This window comes from Tursiops truncatus, chromosome 14 (genome assembly GCF_011762595.2).
Source record: "Tursiops truncatus isolate mTurTru1 chromosome 14, mTurTru1.mat.Y, whole genome shotgun sequence".
Lineage (NCBI taxonomy): Eukaryota > Metazoa > Chordata > Mammalia > Artiodactyla > Delphinidae > Tursiops > Tursiops truncatus.
The window spans coordinates 78,278,576-78,303,932 of NC_047047.1; the positions used below are offsets into that span (position 1 = coordinate 78,278,576).

Below are 25,357 nucleotides of genomic sequence, written 5' to 3' on the forward strand. Positions count from 1 at the left end.
TAAGAAACGACATTTTTAAAAGACTCTACAATAAAAAAAACTATGGGTTTGCAGCATCTTACATATGAAATTCCATTGAATTTTAGAGCAAAAAAGGGATCTTTCCGATCTGCTAGTATTATGACATTTCCAAGAATTACAGCATTCAGATGGTGTTTGGAGATATTCCAGCCTAGGTGTTCCCAAGTACAATTTCATGCTTTGGTTCTGACACATGAGGAAATTTTCATTAATTCTCAACACATGAAAAAAAATTCCTAGTCTTTAAAATAAATCCTATTAAAATTTTTTTCTACTATTTTGATTGTCCCATGCTTTTAGAATTGAAAAGATACTTTCTTGTCCTTATTTGGGGCAATAAATATTGGCAATCCTATGTTGGCTTCTCCCCCCCTTTTCTTGGGGTGTGTGTGTGGAATTTTATTAGTCTGGGATATCAAGCAATTTGACACTAAAGGATATTAGTCACTGCTGGTGCCTCCTGAAGTATAGATGGGTAAGCTGCAGCCAGAGGTCTTAAATGATTCGTTCTAGGTCATGGTTTAGACTGGGGTCCCCTGATTCCCAGGCCAGGTCTCTTTCCGTTCCCTGTACTGCCTCAGGAAGCATGGATATATATACAATGGAATATTACTCAGCCATAAAAAAGAATGAAATAATGCCATTTGCAGCAACATGGATGGACCTAGAGATTATCATACTAAGTGAAGTAGGTCAGAAAGAGAAAGACAAATATTATAATGATATCACTTATATGTGGAATCTAAGAAAGATACAAATGAACTTATTTACAAAACAGAAACAGACTCACAGGCCTAGAAAACGAAGTTATGGTTACCAAAGGGGAAAGGTGCGGTGGGGAGGGAAGGATAAATTAGGAGATTGGGATTAACACATACACACTACTAAATATAAAATAGATAATCAACAAGGACCTACTGTATAGCTCAGGGAACTCTACTCAATATTCTGTAAGAACCTATATGGGAAAAGAATCTGGAACAGAGTAGATATATGTATATGTATTACTAAATCACTTTGCTGTATACCTGAAACTAACAGAAAATTTTAAATCAACTATACTCTAATATAAAATTAAAAAAAACAGAAAAAGCATGGGATAGCTGTTTTCCCTCTTCTGTGCCAAATTCAACAGTGGGAAGCTGAATCACCCATTAAAATTCCACTCACTAATTCATAAGGCATTAAAAATTAAAAAATCTATCTCTTGTCAAGTACCTTTCCTTTATTAATTATCCGATCACAACAGACTCAGTTGACTAATAACCCTTGTTACATGTATTTCTAGCTTATTGATAAGGTCCATCTGGGTACTATAGTGTATATGAAGGAAAGTTTACTTAAAAATTATTAGAGCGTTTAAAATGAAGGTAAATAAAACCAGCTCGTTCTCAGCAGGAGAACTGTGGGAAATTCATGAGGGGGGGAAATTACTTTCAATAGTAATTTTAAGTAGATTCACTCTTCAGGGTTGAGCTTATGGAAGATAGTATCTTACATACAAATTTCATTCTCTGATGGCAGAAAAACTTAAACAGCTGGAGTCCAGGGAGGAAAATAGCCTTGAGGAGGGTGAAATTCCAAACCACACTGTAAAAACAAGCACCTGATATTTTTATTTATGTAATTTATCTTGAAAGGGAGGCAAGTAAATATTTAAAAAACAAAGTCAATAATTTTCTTTTTATTTGTTTAGACAGATGAAAAGGTCAGTCACTGAGCTCCTGAGATGATGTGCTCCCAGGAGGCAGGACCACTGCAGTGATTTTTTTTTTTTTTTTAGCCTTGTAATGTCTGCCCATTTGCAAAGAGCATGCACATTTACATAATATAAAGCAATGTGTCATCAATACAGTAAAATGCAGGCTATAGTAGCTGGAGCTGGCAAAATTAACTGGACCTAAGGGGGAATTAACTCGTTTAGCCTACACTAAATGTTCCCAGGATCTCTAGAAAGTAGAGATTTTGGAGGTTGATGACAGGAACAGATGTTTCCTGTGATGCCTACCATTTCTGCAGATGTTACTTATAAGGTGAAAAAAAATTGAACAGCAAGAAATCAGAAATAATCCCTATGTTTCTATGATGCACTAATATTTTACAAAACATGTTCAGTCGGAATCTCAAACCATCCCTGTGATAAAGTGCAGGTAATACAGGTGGGAGAACTGAGGTTCGGAAACATCCGGGAACTTTCTCGAGTGGAGTGGAAACTAGCGTCACATGACTCCAGGTTCAGCCTTCCTGCCACACTCCACTCCATATCAAACAGATTTGTTCTTTTTAAACTTATTATTCAATGTCTTAGGAAATGCTTGCATTTCAAGGTTTGAGCTACAAGCATATTCACTTTATCTGGAAGGTGGCTATTGCTTCCTCCCAAATCCTGTCATGACGAGGTACTCAGAGGCTTGGGGTGGGGACCTTGCAGATAAGGGTATGAAGTTAAGTGTTTGCCCGAGCTGCAGATGCAACCCCATGATTTGGCAATCATGTCTGTAGTGGAGGCTCTCAGCGGACTTCTTTCCAACACAGCCTGTGCCTTCTCAAATCTTACTTTTACAGCAGGGGTAGTCATAGAATCCTTGTCTAACTCTGAGGGCTGACAAGTCACATGATGTAGAGAGATAAGTAAGTGTATAGAAAGGTTCATAGAACTAAACTAATACAAAGCAACTTTGGGATCCCTGTTCTGGTCTTTATGATTGGTCAAGTGGACCCTCTCAAGCTGTGGATGGCTCTATTTCAGCCATGCTGGGGTCGCTCTGGCGCTGATGCTCTGCCCTTCCTCTCCCCTCTTCACTTCTCTAGCAACATTGGGAAATTCCTTGAGTTCCATTTTCCAGTGAGGTTTCCTGTTGATTTTGGTATCTGTAAACTCCTGGGGAGATCTCTTCTAGCTTAACGACGTTGTGACCTTAGAAGCTGACTTGCGTTTGCATTTCATTCATATTTTAGAACGTAATTGAAGTTCATCATTTTTCCCCCAAACTCTTAAGACTTCTGCCCTCTTGTGATTATCCTGGGTTCCAGAGCGAATCATGACATGAGTAAGGATTTCGAGAGAGACAGAGAGTTCAACTACAGATTCTTGATTTAAGATATATTCATTTGAAAATGCTCTGATTTCAGAGAGTTCATCTGAATGTTATCAGAGTGGAGCACAGGAGTATGAGACATGGAGCGTGGAATTTGACGTTCCCATCCTGATTTCACCACTAAGTTGCTTTTTAACCCTGGGCAGGTCACTCCTCTGTGGGCCCCATGGACTAGATGGGGTTGAGGAGAAGCCCGGGCTGCAGCCATTTAGAGCTTTACATTATTCTGAAGTCTTTGGTAACAGAAGTGCTTCACTGGAAATTCTTGACAGGTGTCTGTTGCTTCCATGTCTATGAGAACCAGGCTATAAACGTACGTATACAAACAAGATGTTCTCCCTTGTTTTTGGAAAAGACTATGAATCAGGTTGTGGAAGTATTGTATTTTGACAAGTCTCAGGTAAAGGTACCTAATCCTGGTAGTTTGGAAAGGCTCATCAGCTATGTTCTCATTTATTTCAGGCTGTTGGCTGGTTACGGAGGGGCAGGCATCTTAATTGTACGTTAGTGAGGAGTTAATTACAGTAACTCCTTTTATAGCAGCTCGTGACTATTAGCTTTCAAAGAAAAAGCTATTTTAGTTTAAGTAGTTCTCACAGCTTTTCAGATGAGAAAGAATACACTGTAAGAGAACTTTAGAGCAGAGCCCTCAATGTCTCCATCATTTGAACTTTAGGACCAGAACGTATCTTTTTGAGCAGGTCACTCATACAACTTAGACCTCTTCTAAGAGGGGGTTAAAAACATGTCAGAAAAGCAAAAACAAAGAAACATGTCAGGACGTGGGAGTGGACACCTGGGCATTTGGAGTCAGGCTTCCTTGTCTTATTAGCTCTTTGATCTTGGACGAGTTCTGTGTTTGAGTTCAGAGTTGTCACCAGTTGTTGTGAAACTTAAATGAGCTGAAAGATATGAAAGTGCTTAGAAACCACGCACACATGTGTAAGTATTCACTGCGGCCTGTCCTGATCATGCCCAGTCATCTCTCATTGGCCCCTAGAGCAAAGACACTTTCCAAATCACCGCAAGAGAGAACTGTCTTAGAGGTAATCCTGTGATAGATGTAAGATGTGCGAGGTGGGGTTAGGGTTTACACGTCGAAATGACAGAGGAAGTTTCCAAAAAGAAATGACTCATGCTGACTCCAGGGGAGGCCTGGAGGAAATAAGGCCTCTTTTCTGGCACAGTTTAGGAGTGGGCAGGCCCAGATTCCCTCCTCCGCTGGTATTCTAGGTGAAGGATCCTTACCCCAAGGTGCTTTAGAAACCTTCCTTCCATTTTCCTATATTTTCCACCTCCTTGTTGGAGGACAGAATTCTTGTCATGTCCACAGCCCAGATGTACAGAGGATTTGGCGATGGGCTGGTAGGGCAGTTCCAGGCTGGACAACTAAACTCTCCCTTATACTCTGGGTCCACATCAGTAGCTTCAAGTCATGCTTACTTATCCCTAGGCAAAGGCAGAAGATCATTTCTCCTCCAAAGAGCAGACATCTTGAAACCAGACTGTTTAAGGAGCCATGAGTCCTCATCTACTATGAGGATGGCAAGGAACCAGCCTGGGTGCCATTGTTATGCCTTTGACACAGTCTGCTGGCCCCTCTTTCAGTCCTCTTCTCCCCGCATTCTAGTTCCTGCCATTTTTAGGGACCAGTGGCATCCTCATTGATGTTTTCATTTATTTCTTCTCTTTGCTCTTCTTCTGTTTTTTGTTTCTTCATAATAGTAACGATTATTAGTATAGCAATTTCTTACTATGATGAGTAAGACCAGGGTCCTGTGTGAAAGGAATTCAGGGATCAATGCCAGTACAAAGAAGCAACACCACACATGCTGTGGTGGAAGTCAGAAGGGAAGGCTTCCAAAGTCATCCTGGGCAATCAAGGCAGGATGGTCTTTAGTGCAGGGAAGCCATGGTGGAAGTGGGCCAGGCAGAGTGGCAAAGAGGATGGGGAATGTGTTGGGAAGGATTTCCTAGCAGAGAAAGAGCCTATGCCAGAGCCTGAGATGTAGTGGTAAACGTGGCTGATTTGTCTTCATGTCACCACTTCACCTCTGCAGATTCTGTGGCTTTACTGGGGATAGAAGCAGATTAGGGCTGAAGCTGGAGACTGAGGATAGCCAGGTTGTTCTGAAAGGATGAGGAAGCAGAAGCAAGTGCCTGAAAAAAGATTGTCCTTGAGACGTCGAATGTCTCATTATCAAGACTAGATCCTGAGCTCCAAGACTGTTGCTCTCACCAGCTCGGCCCATGCCACCATGACTGAATCCTGAATGACAGATGAAACAAAGACCTGGGATGCAAACCACATACCAGTGTAGCCAAGGAGCCCTCACAGGATTTCCTCTAAGATTCTGAATATAGAGAAATGACACCATTTCCTGGCTTAATGTTGCAGTTTTGAATACCTTCCTAGTGACCTACTCCATTTGGAATGATTGACTTAACTCTGTGGGAATTGCCTTTGGTGGTGATGGCGGTTGTTTTAGGGAGACCTTGGAAGGCTTTGTGCTTCCTGTCCCCCGGTTTTCCCACTCACGCATACAAAGCCCTACCTTTCAAATGGTGAGATGAAATTTAGGAAACCAAGCTCCAGCAAGCGTTGATTCAGTGACAGCTACTGTGTCCTGTGCTCTGTGTGTCAAGGTCCTTGCCCTCTGCAACTGGCCATCCGGGCTCTCTGGAGCCTCGTAAAATGAGAATATGAAACTTCATGATCACTAAGGAGCTTCTGAGATTTCACATTCTGTTTAAATTTGAGGTGTAACTGATATAGTTCATCTTCCCAGGGCAACTTTTGGTAGAGAGTGGGGTGGGAGTATGCATCTCAAGGGGGCCAGGAGGATGTGCCCAGTGGGTGACAATAGAGGTAAATGGGAGAACTACCACGAAGGGCTGGCTGGCTGTGCTAGGACAGACCCCTTCTTTTTGTATGCTCAGTGCTGAGCTCCACCCACCTAAGAAGTCCAGTGTCAGGTACAGTTGCTGTGACATTGTTAAACTCCCCTGTGTGCCTATATCCTTTGGAGACCACCATTTCCCTGCCTGGCTGTGCTTCCAGAATTCATCTTTGCAACACGTTCATCTCCCGGCGTGTGTCCTACCCACGTGGGCAGATTCTGTGCCAAGCTTTGGCTTTCTCACTTTCCTCTCTGACAGTCCACCTGCTTGGTCCTGCTGGGACTGGGTCAACATGCCGTCTGCCCAGGGCTCCAGGTTGGGAAAGAGAGGAGGCATAGTTTGAATGGAAACCTCCTCATTTACATGTGGCAGAAGCAGTATCATGGTGGAAGCAATGTGTAGTTTTATCGTCTACAAATAGCCAGTTTAAACCTCGATATGAGGCCATGTAAAGGGAAGATGAACTCAGTAAAAATCATAACCTTGAAATGTACTGGGAATAGGTAATTTTAGGAACAGTCACCCTCTGGATTAATGATGAAATTATTATTAGTGTGTCACCAATGAAATTACCTTTTGACACTTGGATGCTATTCCCCCTTCTTAAAATAGAGAATCAAATCCAAGAAGAATATTTATTCTAGGAAGACCTCCTGCTTTCAGAGAACAGTCTTGCCTCTGGTTATACTTCTCAGTATATTTGTCTTTATTTATTTATTTGTCTTTATTTATTTGTCTTTATTTACCTAGACTCTAGGTGAATACCATCCCCGCTCAGGCTTTCGTTGACATGCTTGTGTATACATTATTCAGGAGCAGTGTGGGTTGTAAAACCAGTTTGCAAATAAATAAATTTCAGAGATCTGTTCAACGAGAAGGCAAAATAATGGTCAAAGGGTTCAGCTGATTAGAAGGGGAGTCGAAAAAATTAGGAATAGGAAAAGAGAGAAGTGAAGGGGTGGATGATGATGTATGTGTTAATGATCAAACCCAAAACCAGACAGCACTGAGGGCTCAGGAAGACCGACTTGGTCCCTCTTGGTGATATGAGGGGACTAAGGGCCGATGACACGTGTGTTGTCCTTTTCTGCTTACAAAGTTCTTTCACTTACGTTACCTCCTTTGATCTTCTCAGCAATCTGCAAGGAACGCAGACCCATTTCACAAATGAGATGGACAAGGGAAGTGACTTGCCCAAGGAGATACAGCTTGTTTTTAACACAATCATGATAGTTCTGCCAGCGAGCTACAGCTAGTCCTCTACACTTTTCATCGAGTCCACCTTCCCCACAGGTGAAGCCATTGTTCTATTATAACATAACTGGAGAAGTATCTCATACACCTTTGGGTAGCCTGTAGTGGTCCCCATTCCTGATACGAAACTTCCTCAGCAAACTCTCTTCAGAAATTATATTTGATTTCTTATGCTTTCTTTTTTGTTTTATTTTGTTTTTAGATTTTTTAATCTTTTTTCAATTTAATTTTTATTATATATAGGAGTATAGTTGATTTACAATGTTGTGTTAGTTTCAGGTATACAGCAAAGTGATTCAGTTATACATATATCCATTCTTTTTCAGATTCTTTTCCCATATAGGCTATTAGAGAACGTTTAGTAGAGTTCTCTGTGCTATACAGTAGTCCCTTGTTGATGATCTGTTTTATATACAGTAGTGTGTGTATTGTTAATCCCAAAATCCTATGCTTCCTTTGAAAAGGCAAACAGTATTCAAAAGATTAATTTCTGAAGGGAAAGGAAAGAAGGTGGGATAGTGGAAAGATAAATGGAAGCTGCGATGGGCACAGATTCCCCAGAATATCCTTCAGCACCAAATACAGAGTTGTACCCGCATAGCTTGGCACCAGAGGCCCTTCACTTTTCCATCTTTATAATGCCAACTTCAGATATGGCCTAATCAAGGTCCACGCCATCACTGGCTGCTTCCCAAACATACCCTGCACTGTCTCATCAGTTCTCAGTAGGAATCTCTCACTCCCAACAAGAATCAACTTCTCTGTGTCCTTCCCTCTCCCCTTCCTCTTCTTTATTTTGGAACTTTATCCTATACTAATTATAAGAACAGCTAGAATTAGGTACATGTGTATTAGTTTTCTATTGCTGCTATATTTCCATAAAGCTAATGGCTTAAAGTGATGCAAATTTATTATCAGTGCTGTGGGTCAGAAGTCTGAAGTGGGTCTCACTAGACTAAAATTGAGGTTCGAGTAGGGCTGTGCTCCTAATGGAGGCTTTAGGGGAGAATCTGTTTCCTTGCCTCTTCCAGCTTTTAGAGGCCACGTGTCTTCCATGACTCATGGTCTTCCTCCGTGTTCAAAACCGGCCATGCCCGGGCAAGTTCTTCTCATGCTGCCATGTCTCTGTGCCCTCGCTTCTGCTGTGCTTCTCCACTTGTAAGGACCCCAAGGCTTCTCACTGGAAGCAGGGCTTTCACCTACTTGTTTACCATTGTAACCTCAGGGACTACCAATAGTGAATGAGGGCTCTGTGTAAATGTCACCTCCCCAAGCCACTTTTCCAAATGTCCCCTCCTGGAGTTCACCTTGTCACTCTGTGCTAAGTTGTCAGCTCCTGGGAAGGCTGTCTCAGAGCCTCTCTTCCCAAGGCGTGCCTCATTGCACGCAGAACAATGCTCACCCCAAACTGTGCTGCGCTGCCTTCTTGCACAAAGCCTGGGGGCCTTCCAGTCTCTAGCATCATTTGAATTACGTTTCCTACTTCCTTGCAGGGTACAGATGCAAACATACACTTTAGAATGCTCTTTCCAGCTCTCCCCTCCTCCAAGTCTGATCGGTGTTCATAAATGAGTGAATATTCATAAGCTTTTCTAAATCTTTCCCAAGCCCCATCGTCCATTCGATCCCTCACCAAAAACGACTCCTGAACTCAGAACTGAGGAATTCCAAACACAGAGGGCCAATACCCCACTGAAATGCCTAGTCGATGCCTCCTTAAAATTCACAGGCTTGTATGTACCGTTTGCCGACCTCCCCGCTTGGGAGTCCTGGACTGAATGCTAATTCTCTTCTTGAAAACTCTGAAGACAGACCCCAGGGAAAAGCAGCTACAACAAATATGCCCTCCCCAAACCCCAAGTTCCTTTCAGCTATTTTAAAAATCGATTTCTGATATCTTACAGAAGAATTAATCTATGGACTTTGGAGTCAGAAAGACTTGGGTTCACATTACAGGGCAGCCATTCCCTGAGTGTATTTATCAAGAGCACGGTACTTCATTTTTCTGAGCAGGGCGCAGCTCTGTGGGCCGTTCACTGCACAGCCTCAGTGGATGCCCTTCACCCAGACCACCGTGGAAACAGCACCCCTAGAGCTGTGCACGGCAGCAGCCCATCTGAGCATCGCTCTACTACGAAATGTGGAGTTGCTCAGCTGCCACAGGTGCTGGTTATGGAGGCTGATTGACAATATCGTATCTAAAGTACTTGGCGTATATTAAGGCCACAGTAAACATCAGTTCATTGTTACGGTTTGAAGCTGGTTCTTGGGATGTTCTCTTCTGTACTGGGCTGAGAATGTTTTACACCACCACTCACAGTTGGGTACTCTAAGCCTTTTTAGTGCACACAAACATATAATTTGGTTCCTGATGGATTGGGGCTGATTATTGTTTACAATGGAGTGTTGGGCTTTCATCTGGGTCGATTCATTAGGCCCAAAGAATGAAACAGGTGCTGCTCTGTGGAGTGATAACACCACACACAGCCTCTCTGCCCTGTCACTCCAGCTTGGGCATAAGGGAAAGAATGTGCTAGGGCAAATACTACCGCCTGGGTGATCTTGCCACATCTTGACTCTGAGTACATTGCCTACTCATTGAGTTAATTTACCATAGGAAAGAAAGAGTCTCACTCCATTTTTGATGTGTGCCCACTGCTGGCTTTCAGGCTCTGCACCTTCCCCTTCCCTCTTGCCCCTCTCTGGACATGCTGATAAGAAAGCCTGGTGCACCCTCCGCCTGCAATCCCTGGGCCATGTGCACAAGGGCCTTCACCCCAACCCCTAGCCACCTGCCCCTTTCTTCACTCGAGCTATTCCCCAACAGCTTGGGTGTCTTTCCTGTTCACCCTAGTAAGTTCTGTTATGTGAGTAGTAGTCAGTATTTTCTTGTCCTTGTGGTCCATGTGTAGCAGTATCAGTCTCAATATCAGAACTAATTTTGAGTGGGAAGTTGTTCACATCCTCTACTGGGCAACCACACAGCATTAATTTTGCCTTTTAATGTTCTAATTTGGAGGTAGCTAGGATAGAAGAACAGAACATAAAACATGAGGTTGAAAAGATTTGAGTTTGAGTCTTCCTTTACCCAGTTGTCAGCTATGTGGTATTAGTGAGCTGTCACTTTTTTGAAATGGGCAGTGTGACGAGTCAGCGGATGAAGTCTTTAAAGTTCACATACAGTAGTTGCCATGTACACATACAGTCATTGCTGCGTTTTGCTGATTCAATGGGATGATGACTTCAGGATGACCAGAATATGGACTAATAACTGTAAAGTGCTTCACACAATGCCTGGCATGTAGTAGGTATCCAACAAAAGTGAGTTTCCTTTCTTTCTTTTCACCCTCTCTATCCACGGTGCTCCCTTATCACCACTAACGAATTCAGTGATAGACCTTTACTGCTTGCTTAGCTACTCTCAGTGTCCTGTCCAAACATTGCACTGGCTTACCTATCTGAAAGTAAACTCATGCCAGGAGAAGGTACCTGATTTCTTGATGCTAAGGGCTCAGGAAAGGGGGAGGGAATCATCGTTTCCTGGAGTTGCCATCACCTGATCTGGACAATAAGGCCTTGGGACTATCATTGACTGTTTCCTCAAAGGTCAGGTGAAAAGACGAAACCAGATTTTTGGATACAAGTGAAAAAAGTGCCCATCTCACGGAAGAATAGAAGTGCATTGGCAAACCTGCTAAAACACAAATCATGACTCAGACTTTTAAGGAAGGGCATTTTTTAATTTAATTTTATTTTTATTTTTAAACATCTTTATTGGAGTATAATTGCTTTACAATGGTGTGTTAGTTTCTCCTTTATAATAAAGTGAATCAGCTATAAATATATCCCGATATCTCCTCCCTCTTGCGTCTCCCTCCCACCCTCCCTATCCCACCCCTCTAGGTGGTCACAAAGCACAGAGCTGATCTCCCTGTGCCATGCGGCTGCTTCCCACTAGCTATCTATTTAACATTTGGTAGTGTATATATGACCATGCCACTCTCTCACTTCGTCCCAGCTTCCCCTTCCCACTCCCCATGTCCTCAAGTCCATTCTCTACGTCTGTGTCTTTATTCTTATCTTGCCTCTAGGTTCTTCATAACCTTTTTTTTTTTTAATTTCGTATATATATATGTTAGCATACAGTATTTATTTTTCTCTTTCTGACTTACTTCACTCTGTATGACAGACTCTAGGTCCATCCACCTCACTACAAAGAACTCAATTTCGTTTGATTTTATGGCTGAGTAATATTCCATTGTATATATGTGCCACATCTTCTTTATCCAGTCATCTGTCAATGGACAGTTAGGTTGCTTCCATGTCCTGGCTATCGTAAATAGAGCTGCAATGAACACTGGGGGACATGTGTCTTTTTGAATTATGGTTTTCTCAGGATATATGCCCAGTAGTGGGATTGCTGGGTCATATGGTAGTTCTATTTTTAGTTTTTTAAGGAACCTCCATACTGTTCTCCATAGTGGCTGTATCAATTTACATTCCCACCAACAGTGCAAGAGGGTTCCCTTTTCTCCACACCCTCTCCAGCATTTATTGTTTGTAGATTTTTTGATGATGGCAATTCTGACTGGTGTGAGGTGATACCTCATTGTAGTTTTGATTTGCATTTCTCGAATGATTAGTGATATTTCAGCATCTTTTCATGTGTTTGTTGGCAATCTGTATATCTTCTTTGGAGAAATGTCTATTTAGATCTTCTGCCCATTTTTGGACTGGGTTGTTTTTTTGATATTGAGCTGCATGAGCTGGTTGTAAATTTTGGAGATTAATCCTTTGTCAGTTGCTTCATTTGCAAATATGTTCTATTCTGAGGGTTGTCTTTTCATCTTGTTTATGGTTTCCTTTGCTGTGCAAAAGCTTTGAAGTTTCATTAGGTCCCATTTATTTATTTCTGTTTTTATTTCCATTACTCTAGGAGGTGGGTCAAAAAAGATCTTGCTGTGATTTATGTCAGAGTGTTCTGCCTCTGTTGTCCTCTAAGAGTTTTACAGTGTCTGGCCTTAAGTTTAGGTCTTTATCCATTTTGAGTTTATTTTTGTGTATGGTGTTAGGGAGTGCTCTAATTTTATTCTTTTACATGTAGCTGTCCACTTTTCCCAGAACCACTTATGGAAGAGGCTGTCTTTTCTCCATTGTATATTCTTGCCACTTTATCAAAAATAAGGTGACCACATATGTGTGCATGGGTTTATCTCTGGGCTTTCCATCCTGTTCCATTGATCTATATTTCTGTTTTTGTGCCAGTACCAGACTGTCTTGATTATTGTAGCTTTGTAGTATAGTCTGAAATTCAGGAGCCTGATTCCTCCAGCTCCATTTTTCTTTCTCAAGATTGCTTTGGCTATTTGGGGTCTTTTGTGTTTCCATACAAATTGTGAAATTTTTTGTTGTAGTTCTGTGAAAAATGCCAGTGGTAGTTTGATAGGAATTGCATTGAATCTATGGATTGCTTTGGGTAATATAATCATCTTCACAATGTTGATTCTTCCAATCCAAGAACATGGCACATCTCTGCATCTGTTTTTATCATCTTTAATTTCTTTCATCAGTGTCTTATGGTTTTCTGCATAGAGGTCTTTTGTCTCCTTAGGGAGGTTTATTCCTAGGTATTTTATTCTTTTTGTTGCAATGGTAAATGGGACTGTTTCCTTGATTTCTCTTTCAGATTTTTCATCATTAGTGTACAGGAATGCAAGAGATTTCTGTGCATTAATTTTGTATCCTGCTACTTTACCAAATTCATTGATTAGCTCTAGTAGTTTTCTGGTAGCATCATTAGGATTCTCTATGTATAGTGTCATGTCATCTGCAAACAATGACAGCTTTACTTCTTCTTTTCTGATTTGGATTCCCTTTATTTCTTTTTCTTCTCTGTGGCTAAAACTTCCAAAACTACTTTGAATAATAGTGGTGAGAGTGGGCAACCTTGTCTTGTTCCTGATCTTAGTGGAAATGGTTTCAGTTTTTCACCATTGAGGACGATGTTGGCTGTGGGTTTGTCATATATGGCCTTTATTATGTTGAGATAAGTTCTCTCTGTGCCTACTTTCTGGAGGGTTTTTATCATAAATGGGTGTTGAATTTTGTTGAAAGCTTTTTCTGCCTTATTGAGATGATCACACGGTTTTTGTCCTTCAGTTTGTTAATCATATTGATTGATTTGCATATATTGAATCTTTGCATTTCTGGGATAATCCCCACTTGATCATGGTGTATGATCTTTTTAATGTACTGCTGGATTCTGTTTGCTAGTATTTTGTTGAGGATTTTTACATCTACATTCATCAGTTTTCTTTCTTTGTGACATCTTTGTCTGGTTTTGGTATCAGGGTGATGGTGGCCTCGAAGAATGAGTTTGGAAGTGTTCCTCCCTCTGCTATATTTTGGAAGAGTTTGAGAAGGATAGGTGTTAGCTCTTCTCAAAATGTTTGATACAATTCGCCTGTGAAGCCATCTGGTCCTGGGCTTTTGTTTGTTGGAAGATTTTTAATCACAGTCTCAATTTCAGTGCTTCTGATTGGTCTGTTTATATTTTCTATTTCTTCCTGGTTCAGTCTTGGCAGGTTGTGCTTTTCTAAGAGTGTGTCCATTTCTTCCAGGTTGTCCATTGTATTGGCATATAGTTGCTTGTAGTAATCTCTCATAATCCTTGGTATTTCTGCAGTGTCAGTTGTTACTTCCCCCTTTTCATTTCTAATTCTATTGATTTGAGCCTTCTCCCTTTTTTTCTTGATGAGTCTGGCTAATGGTTTATCAATTTTGTTTATCTTCTCAAAGAACCAGCTTTTAGTTTTATTGATCTTTGCTATTGTTTCCTTCACTTCTTTTTCATTTATTTCTGATCTGATCTTTAAGATTTGTTTCCTTCTGCTAACTGTGGGGTTTTTTCCTTCTTTCTCTAATTGCTTTAGGTGTAAGGTTAGGTTGTTTATTTGAGATGTTTCTTGTTTCTTGAGGTAGGACTGTTGCTATAAACTTCCCTCTTAGAACTGCTCTTGCTGCATCCCATAGGTTTTGGGTCATTGTGTTTTCATTGTCATTTGTTTCTATGTATTTTTTTATTTCCTCTTTGATTTCTTCAATGATCTCTTGGTTATTAAGTAGTGTATTGTTTAGCCTCCATGTGTTTATATTTTTTTACAGATTTTTTCCTGTAATTGATATCTAATTTTCTTAATTGTTTTTGGTTTTTGTAGGTCTTTTCCGTCTCTTGTGTTTCCTGACTAGATAAATTCCTTTAGCATTTGCTGTAAAGCTGGTTTTGTGGTGCTGAATTCTCTTAGCTTTTGCTTGTCTGTAAATGTTTTAATTTCTCCATCGAATCTGAATGAGATCCTTGCTGGTAGTGTAATCTTGGTTATAGGTTTTTCCCTTTCATCACTTTAAATATGTCCTGCCTCGCGCTTCTGGCTTGCAGAGTTTCTGCTGAAAGATCAGCTGTTGACGTTATGGGGATTCCCTTGTATGTTATTTGCTGTTTTTCCCTTGTTTCTTTTAATATTTTTTCTTTGTATTTAATTTTTGATAGTTTGGTTCATATGTGTCTTGGCATGCTTCTCCTTGGATTTATCCTATATGGGACCCTCTGTGCTTCCTGGACTTGATTAACTATTTCCTTTCCCATATAGAGAGAAATTTTCAACTATCATCTCTTCATATATTTTCTCAGTCCCTTCCTTTTTCTCTTTTTCTTCTGGGACCCATTAATTTGAATGTTGGTGCATTTAATGTTTTCCTAGAGGTCTCTGAGATTGTCCTAAATTCTTTTCATTCTTTTTTCTGTATTGTGCTCTGTGGTAGTTATTTCCACTATTTTATCTTCCCGGTCACTTACCCGTTCTTCTACCTCAGTTATTCTGCTATTGATTCCTTCTAGAGAATTTTTAATTTCATTTATTGTGTTGTTCATCACTGTTTGTTTGCTCTTTAGTTCTTCTAGTTCCTTGTTAAACGTTTCTTGTATTTTCTGTAATCTATTTCCAAGATTTTGGATCACTTTACTATCATTACTCTGAATTCTTTTTCAGGTAGACTGCCTATTTCCTCTTCATTTGTTTGGTCTGGTTGGTTTTTACCTTTCTCCTTCATCTGCTGTGTGTTTCTCTTTTTTTCAGTTTGCTTAACTTACTGTGTTTGGGGTCTCCTTTTCGCAGGCTTCAGGTTCATGTTTCCTGTTGTTTTTGGTGTCTGCCTCCAGTGGCTAAGGTTGGTTCAGTGGGTTGTGTAGGCTTCCTGGTGGAGGTGACTAGTGCCTGTGTTCTGGTGGATGAGGCTGGATCTTGTCTTTCTGGTGGGCAGGTCCATGTCCGGTGGTGTGTTTTGGGGTGTCTGTGAGCTTATTATGATTTTAGGCAGCCTCTCTGCTAATGGGTGGGGTTGTGTTCCTGTCTTGCTAGTTGTTTGGCATAGGGTGTCCAGCACTGTAGCTTGCTGGTCGTTGAATCGAGCTGGGTCTTAGTGTTGAGATGGAGATCTCTGGGAGAGCCTTCACTGTTTGATATTACGTGGAGCTGGGAGGTCTCCAGTGGACCAAGGTCCTGAACTCGGCTCTCCCACTTCAGAGGCACAGGCCTGACAGCTGGCTGGAGCACCAAGACCCTGTCAGCCTCACAGCTCAGAAGAAAAGGGAGAAAAAAAGAAAGAAATAAAAAAGAAAATAAAGTTATTAAAATAGAAAAATTATTTTAAAAAGTGGTAAAAAAAGAAAAAAGCAAAAAAAGAAGAGAGCAACCAAACACAAAAAACAAATCCAGAAATGCAATGATAACAAGTGCTACAGACTCTACAAAGAAAAAACAAGCAAAAACAAAGAAAAAAGAAAGCAAACGAACAGACAGAACCCGAGGACAAATGGTGGAAGCAAAGCTATACAGACAAAATCACACACAGAAGCATACACATACACACTCACAAAAAGAGGAAAAGGAAAAAATATATAGTTGCTCCCAAAGTCCACCGCCTCAATTTTGGGATGATTTGTTGTCTTTTCAGATATTCCACAGATGCAGGGTACATCAAGTTGATTGTGGAGATTGAATCTGCTGCTCCTGAGGCTGCTGGGAGAGATTTCCCTTTCTCTTCTTTGTTCGTACAGTTCCTGGGGTTCAGCTTTGGATTTCGCCCCACCTCTGCGTGTAGGTCACCTGAGGGCATCTGTTCTTCACTCAGACAGGATGGGGTTAAAGGAGCAGCTGATTAGGGGGCTCTGGCTGACTCAGGCCGGGGGGAGGGAGGGGTACGGTTGCGGGGCGAGCCTGCAGCGGCAGAGGCCAGCATGATGTTGCACCAGCTTCAGGTGTGCCGTGTGTTCTCCCGGGGGAGTTGTCCCTGGATCACACAACCCTGGCAGTGGTGGGCTGCACAGGCTCCCAGGAGGGGAGGTGTGGACAGTGACCTGTGCATGCACACAGGCTTCTTTGTGGCTGCAGCAGTGGCCTTAGCGTTTCATGCCCATCTCTGAGGTCCGCGCTGATAGCCCTGGCTCGCGCCCGTCTCTGGAGCTCGTTTAGGCAGTGCTCTGAATCCCTTCTCCTTGCGCAGCCCGAAACAATGGTCTCTTGCCTCTTCAGCAGGTCCACACTCTTTCCTGGACTCCCTCCTGGCTAGCTGTGGTGCACTAGCCCCCTTCAGGCTGTGTTCATGCAGCCAACCCCTGTCTTATCCATGGGATCTGACCTCCTAAGCCCGAGCCTCAGCTCCCAGCCCCCGCCCATCCCGGCAGGTGAGCAGACAAGCCTTCTCGGGCTGGTGAGTGCTGGCCGGTACCGATCCTCTGTGCAGGAATCTCTCCGCTTTGCCCTCTGTACCCCTGTTGCTGTGCGCTCCTCTGTGGCTCTGAAGCTTCCTCCGCTGCCACCCCCCTTCTCTGCCAGTGAAGGGGCTTCCTAGTGTGTGGAAACTTTTCCTCCTTCACAGCCACCTCCAGTGGTGCAGGTCCCGTCCCTATTCTTTTGTCTCTGTTTTTTCTTTTTCCCTACCCAGGTACTTGCCTTTTGGCAAGTCTGAGGTCTTCTGCCAGTGTTCAGTAGGTGTTCTGTAGGAGTTGTTCCATGTGTAGGTGTATTTCTGATGTATTTGTGGGGAGGAAGGTGATCTCCTTGTCTTACTCTTCCACCATCTTGAAGGTCCTTGGAAGGGCATTTTAGAAGGAAGGAATGAGCAGCACAGAGAGGAGAAATCACACTTTGGGGTAGATGTAGGTGGGGAGCTCAGCGTCTTAAATGAAAAGGCAATGGTTGAGAAAGGAATCTTCTAGTATTTGTAGGGGATTATGATTATAAAACACTTTATAATGTAGGGTCTTGTCATTTGGATGATAGTGTTAAAAGTAATGATAGTTAACATAATCTTCTTTTGCTATGTGGCAACAAAGCTATACATGATTATCTTTTCTTCCTCTTTTTAGATCAGTTTTATTTTCCCCCTATGCCCAGTTCTTTGTTGTTTACAAAGAGAAATTTGAGAACCCTTTTGTTGCCCCATATTTAGGATTACCTTCCTTCAATACATAGAGAACTCTTCTTTCAAAGGAACGGTTCTGTTTTCTGGCTACCCCCTCCTTTTATTATTCCTTGTGGAATAATAAAATTCTGTTAATAGATTGTCAGAGCCAGAGATTATCCTGAAGAATCCAACACCCCCGCTTCCTAGAGGTGAGGAGACCAAAGCCTAATTGCCCAAGATCATACAACCAGTTAGTGGTTGCACATCCTGCCTTTTTTCCTGTATTGTACACATACTACAAGGGACCATTTCTCAGTATCATGAAGAATGTTATTAATCCATCTGTATACTTAATGTGAACTTGACTTTTTTCCTAATAAACATTTATCTGGGTCACTGATAAAACATTTTGACATTGATCCTGCTGTACTTTGTGGCCTTTCATCAAATCTTAAATGAAAGGACAACTTAAGTTCTATGCCTGAACATCTCACGCAATGCAGGAACTCCCTTTATAACATTTCTGATGAGTAAACATCTAGTTTTCTTTAACAGTTCCAGTGACAAGGAGCCCAAGCTGACTCTAAGTCATTCTGCCTTTCATTAGTCACATTTAACACAGTACCCTCGGCTCAAGTCAGCCTAGCCCTTCTTCATTTTTTTTATCTTATTTGAAAACTTAAATCCTTTATTCTTAGGCCAGAAACACTTTTCTCAAAAAAAAAATTTTTTTTCTAGGTTTCTCCTAATTTTTGACCCTGTTCTATTGTGTTTGTTTGTACCATCAACATTCAAATGTTCTAAAAATTGGAGCTTATTGAAGGGCTTGGCAAACAACTTGTAAAAATGAACACTCTCACCTATTTTGCCTTCATTTTGATGATTAGCGATTGTGTATTCTCTTTTTTTCAGTGTCTCGACAACGTCATGGAAGAGGCAGTGTGGAGATGTTGCTATGGAAGATGTTGAGTGAGGGCTGAAGGAGGCTACTTCATTCACAGACGTCCACTCACCTGGTAAGAGATTTCAGACTTGCATGTTGATCAGTATCACTCAAGGTCAGTTTTGTTTTCTACAATACTATGTGTGCTGTCTTCATGAAGGCGATGTCTTGCACCTGTGACTACATTTGGGGATGGACATTTTGGGGGAATGTGGGATGGTTCCTTGCATCCCTAAAATCAACCCAAGTCTATAATCTCCTCCCCCATGACTTGTTGGTAAGAGCCGCCTTGAAGTGCATGATTTTTTTTTTTAAGAAGATGTTGGGGATAGGAGTTTATTAATTAATTAATTTATTTATTTTTGCTGTGTTGCGTCTTTGTTTCTGTGCGAGGGCTTTCTCTAGTTGTGGCAAGCGGGGGCCGCTCTTCATCGCGGTGTGTGGGCCTCTCACTATGGTGGCCTCTCTTGTTGCGGAGCACAGGCTCCAGACGCGCAGGCTCAGTAGTTGTGGCTCACGGGCCTAGTCGCTCCGCGTCATGTCGGATCCTGCCAGACCAGGGCTCGAATCCGTGTCCCCTGCATTAGCAGGTAGATTCTCAACCACTGCGCCACCAGGGAAGCCCTGATTTTTTAATTTTATACATTGTATCTATTGTGAGTAGCTAACTCCCTTCTTCTCTCCTGACTTCATATCTAGCCTAGATCTCTTAGAATGGAAACATAGTTATTTTCCAGTTTGTACATAGCTTCCCAAATTCATGACAGCCATTCATGTTTGATTTCCACACTGGAATCTTGCCTATGAAATGTGTCCAACTGTTCGTAGGTAGTTTCTCAGTTTTAGGCTAATTCCAATCATATTGAAACAAAATAGACTTATGAGACATAAGCTCAGTTTTTCAATTCTGAGAACTGGCATGTTTTCCCTCAGTTATATTATGAGAAACGAGTTGGGAAGGGATGGATGAGAGTCACCAGCTCTTGGCAGCTGGCACAGTGGAGGGCAGTGAATGGGGAGGAAGCGCAGGTACATCTCTCTACTCTCTGGCCCTCAGCATCATCGTCAGTAAGATGGGCATCCTGACACTGACCTAGTCTTTCTGCACATCCGTCAGGTAGCACATGTGAAATGCCCCTCGTGGTGCTGGAAATATGGGAATCCCTCCGCAAATGGTGATTTCTCCTTTTATGACAAATGAAATCGGGCATGAAATGTGCTGTATAAACTTCAAAGGTCTCATTATTGTTGTTCGTTAGTTCTTTCTTGGGTGCTTAGAGTTTCACTCTTTAATTAGAGGCCACTCCTTTAACTTTTTTGGAACAGCATTAAATCCCAAAGGCTGCCTTTGATCTGGGCTGACTGGGTCACACCCAGGTTTTTAAATACAGTTATAATCTCCAGCTAATCACAGTATACATGCTGAAAAGCTTACTGCCTAGCAGGGGGTGAGTATAAACCAATAGCCTTATCCACCACTTCAGTCTCTCCATTCTTGGATTAACCAGATAAGAAGTGTGAGAAAGAGCTCTGACTTTCCGCTTTTGGGAGGCTTCCTGCAAAATCAGTCATTTTGGTCTAGGAAGCTCTGCTGTCCTACCTAATCCCTCAGGGGGCAGGCAGAGAAGAGACAACAGGAGTCACCACAGTGTTGAAAAGCATAAGCCTTGGAATCAGACAGATGGGTTGATTCAAGTCCAAGATTATCCATTCCACTGCTGTAATGTAAGTGGTAGTTTATTTCATCATTCTAAGTCCATTTCCCTGTTTATAAAAGGGAGACCATATTGCCTACTCATTGCATTGCTGTGTGATGCACTTGTCACACAGTAAATGCGAAATTCATAGTAGTGTTTCTTTCCAGACTTTCTGCATGTGGACCAATGTCTGCCTCATCAGGGTGCTTTTCCTTCCTGTGCAGAGGAATCTGCCCCTTCCAGACCCCAAAAGGGACTATTTCCACTTAAATGGTTTCACAGCCTGCCTAAAAGGCCAAAAAGAACATATTCCTCATACACTTATTCATTCATTTATTCAACCTATTGACTCCCATCAAGGTCCTCTGCTATGAGATGCAGGTTAATTGGAAATTATATTTCATGTTAAAATACTAACAAATCTCTTGTACTGTACTAGAAAATAATCATTTAAGGAATACATTAATTCAATAGTAGCGCTTCTGAGATGTTTTGTATTTTAGAAGCTATAAATCCTTCAGACGCTTTGATGAGACATGTTTGAGTAATTAATTTATATGCTCATACATCTAAGAAGCTTGCAAAACTATTTTATTTGAATGTAATATATATATGTATAAGTGTCTATATCTAATCTCTCATTATCTTGTGAATTATATAGTCATGTCATGTTTCCATTATTTAGACAGATCTCTAGAAATAAAGGGCAGTCTGTTATTTACATAAATTTACATAAATAAATAAACAATATGTATTTATATTTATTCATAACAAAATAATTCCAGATTTATTGTATTTAAGGATTTCAGCTTTTCTCATCCAAAGCGAAACACAATGAACTCACTCTGGCATTCTTTTGTTTAACATTTATGAAATAACTACTGCAAGGCGAGACTGCCTAATTCCTCAAGTTTGCCTTCTTGTTCCCATTGAGGCTTTTCCAAAACAGTCCCCTCAGGCAAAGCCAGAGACTGAATATTGTTGGTATGCTGTAGAGGGAATGTCATAGTCAATATGCAGATATTAAATCCAAAAGTAGTTGTTGGCCTAAGGAGGCAGCAAAGCTCCTGATTGGAATTGTGAAGTCAAGTGGAGGATGAGAAAGGGAGAAGGGGGTGGCGGGTGTGAAAGGCGTGTTTCCTGTTTGTGTCTCTTCCACGTTCCTGTGTTGAAACCCTAACCTTTCCCCCCGACCCCCACCCCATGAGGGTAATTAGGTCATGAAGGTGGAGCCCTCATGTAGACATTAGTGCCCTTATAAAGAAGAGAAATTAGAAAGCTTACTCTGCCCACCCCGCACTCCCTGCCATGTGAAGACAGAGCAAGAAGGTGGCCGTCTGCAAACCCAGAAGGGAGCTCTCACCAGACCTGGTCATGCTAGCACCCTGATCTCAGACTTCCAGCCTGCAGAACTGTGAGAAGTTTCTGTATAAGTCAGTCAGTCCATGGTGTTTTGTCACAGCAGCCTGGACTGACTGAGATAAAGCGGAAGAAGCATTTTGGGGAGCAGTGTGTATGATTAAGGTGGTGTAGATTAAGTGGTACAGATGGATTCAAAGCATGGACGGCCAATGCCTAAGACATAGGTTTTCATTCCAACAATCAACCAGCCCTTACTGAGTATTACTGTATAGCAGACTGGAGATACAATGTGAAAGTATTCTCCCCCTCAAGCAAGTTTGTCCACTGGCTGTGCCTATCCCAGCACTTCCCAGGACACAGGTCAAGCGTTGATGTTGTCCGGCATGTCTCTAATATAGCCTAAGATGTACCAGGTGGTCACAGTTTAATGCTATTTGATGCTTAGCTTTGACACTTACCTCCTCTCTCTCTGACTCTTCACGAGAAATAAATACCTGGCTAAAATTTGATTTACTGTGTAATTCTTCTACAGGGATAAAAAGTATTTGTCAAAAGACACAGAACAGCTGCTCTCCCTGCCAATTGTAGTTTTCATTGTAAATTAATTAAATGACATGGTGTGGGTTCCACCTTGATAGACTGACTTTCTTTGCATCCTGGGTTAAAAAAAAAAAATCAGGGGCTGACCCTGAACTGGTGAAGTCAATGCATATTATGGGTATACAAGACCAAATATATATGTTTTAACCCCTTGTCTATTCTTCTCTGAGCAATGGCAGACTTGAGCTTGAGTAGGAGAGAGTGGCAAGAAATATGGAGGGCACTGTGGAAAGGAGTGAAATGAGGTCTGGTCAGGACTCAGGAGGTGCCCTAGCTCCTGTTCTGACACAAACTCACAGTGTGATTCTTGGCAAATGGCTTAAAAACACTGTGTAACTTTTTCTGATCTACTGAAAAACAATAATGTCTAGTCCTAGTCCAGAGTCTTCTAAGGATATAAGACTAACTCATAAAAAATAACTAAAGAATAATATGAATAAATGTAAAAAAGAATCATATGTGGTGATTATCCCTGGCAGTGTGTGTCAGAATCACCTGTTGTGAATTTTAAAAATCACAAATAACCAGGTTCTAGCTCAGACTTATTAAGTTATCTCTCCCTCACCTTCACTACCACCCCCCACACCCCTACACACAGAAAATGGATAAAAGTGATATGAAAAAGAGGTAGAGTTGGAGGAGACCATCCTGGGTTTCACATGAAGCATATTTTCAAATGGAGGCTGCTGAATTGTGAGTCTCTGGAAGGCAGGAAGTGGGGTTGCTTTGTTTCCAGTTGTGTGCCCTTCAGCCTGAAACAGTGCGTTAGCCACAGTTAGCCCCTGAGCACAGTGCACTGACTGGAGGTTGGAGGTGGGGTTGGGATATTAGAGTTTTAGTCTCTGACTTTCATAGCTGTGTGACCTTGGGCAAGTCAGTTTCTCTCTCTAATCTTTGCTTTCTTGACCTGCAAAATAAGGTGATATGATATGGTGACCCTTAATGTTTTCCAAAGTACGGATTCTTGGGAGGCAGATTTGGGCTTGAATTCTGGCCCCAATGTTTATTTTTGGTCTCGTGCAAATTAACTGGCACCTAGTCTGTTAATTTCCTTCTCCTCTCCTCCAAATTGTAATGTTCAGTGCATCTAACAGGAACATTTCCTTCTGGTCTACCTCCTGCTTGTTTTGCTTTCAGTTAATTATACGGAGCGAAGATGAGTAAATATGTAATGAAAGGGGAGAGAGCCTAAGCTGTGGTCAGACACTTCTGGCTCTAAAAGGTCTGAAAAATTCAACTTCTTAAGACAGTACCTCTGAGGAGATATTGGCACATTAACCACTCTGTCAAACTCATTATAGTTGGCAAAGTACTTTGCAAAACATGGTATCATTTGAGCTTTCCAGCCATCCCGAGAATCACGCAGGCACAGATTGTTTTTCACTTTTGCTGAGGGTGTATCTCAGGCTCAGAGATTTTAAATGACTAAGTCTACCTTCCTTCTTATTCGTAACAGCACTGATCGTTATTAGTAGTACAAAGTATATGGTCTTCTTCAGTGTTCAAAACACTCTCCGTATAATGTTATAGCATCTAGAAGTAGCACAGTGAAGTAAAATTCAACTTTGCCAGCCCATTTTACAGCTGAAGAGCCCTCATCTCTGGGAGATTAAATTGTTTGTCCAAGTTCCTAAAAATAGTAAGTAGCAGATTCGAGAATTTAATTCTCTGAAGTCTCTCTTTCAGCACTTTGGAAACTGTATGAATAGTTTCTTTAATTACTTCTGTATTTCCATCGATTCATCATCTTTTCTGAGATAATTATTTCATAGAATTGATCGAAATTAGAAAACAAAGCAGAGGGGTCATCCTATTTGTACTTATTTCATTCCTCTTGGAATTATCAAGACATACCAAGGGCAAGATCATCTCATCAACCCCAAAGGTACTTAAAATCAACGTCATTCAATGACAGAGGATAGTTCCCGAAGCCAGATGTCATTCATTGCAGTCTTTACATACAGGTCATTTCTGAGCTGCATACCAGTATAGCCCCACATGGAGTGTCAAGTTACTTCAATCTGATATTTTGACTTGAACGTGAATGCTATGCATTGAGAACGTTATTGATCTGAATTATGTGATGGCTGCTAAATTCCAATGAGAGTTACAAAAATAAACCAAACATGCTCATTAGAAATCTCCATCCCAGATTCAACCACATATTCCCCTGGTTCATCTTAACATTCTCAGTTCTTGTTTTGTTGTATTTCCTTCCAGCCTTTCCCAAAATACGTTATGAAATTTGAGTTTCTCTACTAATTTGGTAGGTAACACCAAAATGTGTTAATGATTGATCATATTTGTACTATACCTTGTCATAAAAATATCCACATGCATCACTTTATTTAACTCCTATATATCTTATGATATAGGAATAAAATAAAGTATGATTTTCCCGTTACACATGAGAAAAAGTAAATTTAAGATTGTTGCTAATAGTAATTTGAGAAATTGTGAATTCAGTTCTGCTAACTACAGCGTTTATCTTTTTTTTCTCTACTGTATGTTAACTACTTTAAGATACCACTTTTGGGGCTGCTTTTTATAATCAGTGGACATATCTTCTAACCATTTGAGAGTTATGAGGTATGTAGCATTCACCCAGAATGCTCAGTGGCATAGAATAACTGTAGCTTTTGGTATAACTAAAAGATACAATAAGAAAGATTTTTAAATGGTTTAGCAGCTCTGAAAATAAAAATCTTCTCAGTTCATCAGTGTTCCCTTGTGTTTGTACATTTAATCCAGGCTCCTTTTTATGAGTTTCTTTTCTTGCTCAGAGAATTCTTTCTGCTGCTCTTTGTTCTGTTTATAGATGTATTTTGTTGAGTCTCCAAATGAGAAAAAAAAATACAAAGAAGGAGAAAACATTTACATGTTCTGATTTATTGTCAAAATGGTTATGGTGGTGAGTGGGGATTCACTCTAGTTTATGAATAATATATTTACACTATTATGTCTCCCGGTAAAATTGTAAGATTGATGTTCAACAAAGAGACTCTAAGCATGATGAA

General features: G+C 41.2%; 1 long non-coding RNA gene across 1 annotated transcript in view; it reads left to right on the forward strand.

The window, feature by feature from the left end:
* Window positions 1–25,357, forward strand: part of LOC109551203 (uncharacterized) — a 141,077-nt gene that overhangs the window by 57,678 nt on the left and 58,042 nt on the right. The window contains exon 2 of the long non-coding RNA XR_012325811.1: window positions 18,651–18,754. This is a non-coding gene — a long non-coding RNA (uncharacterized lncRNA). The remainder of the gene's footprint in view (window positions 1–18,650; window positions 18,755–25,357) is intronic.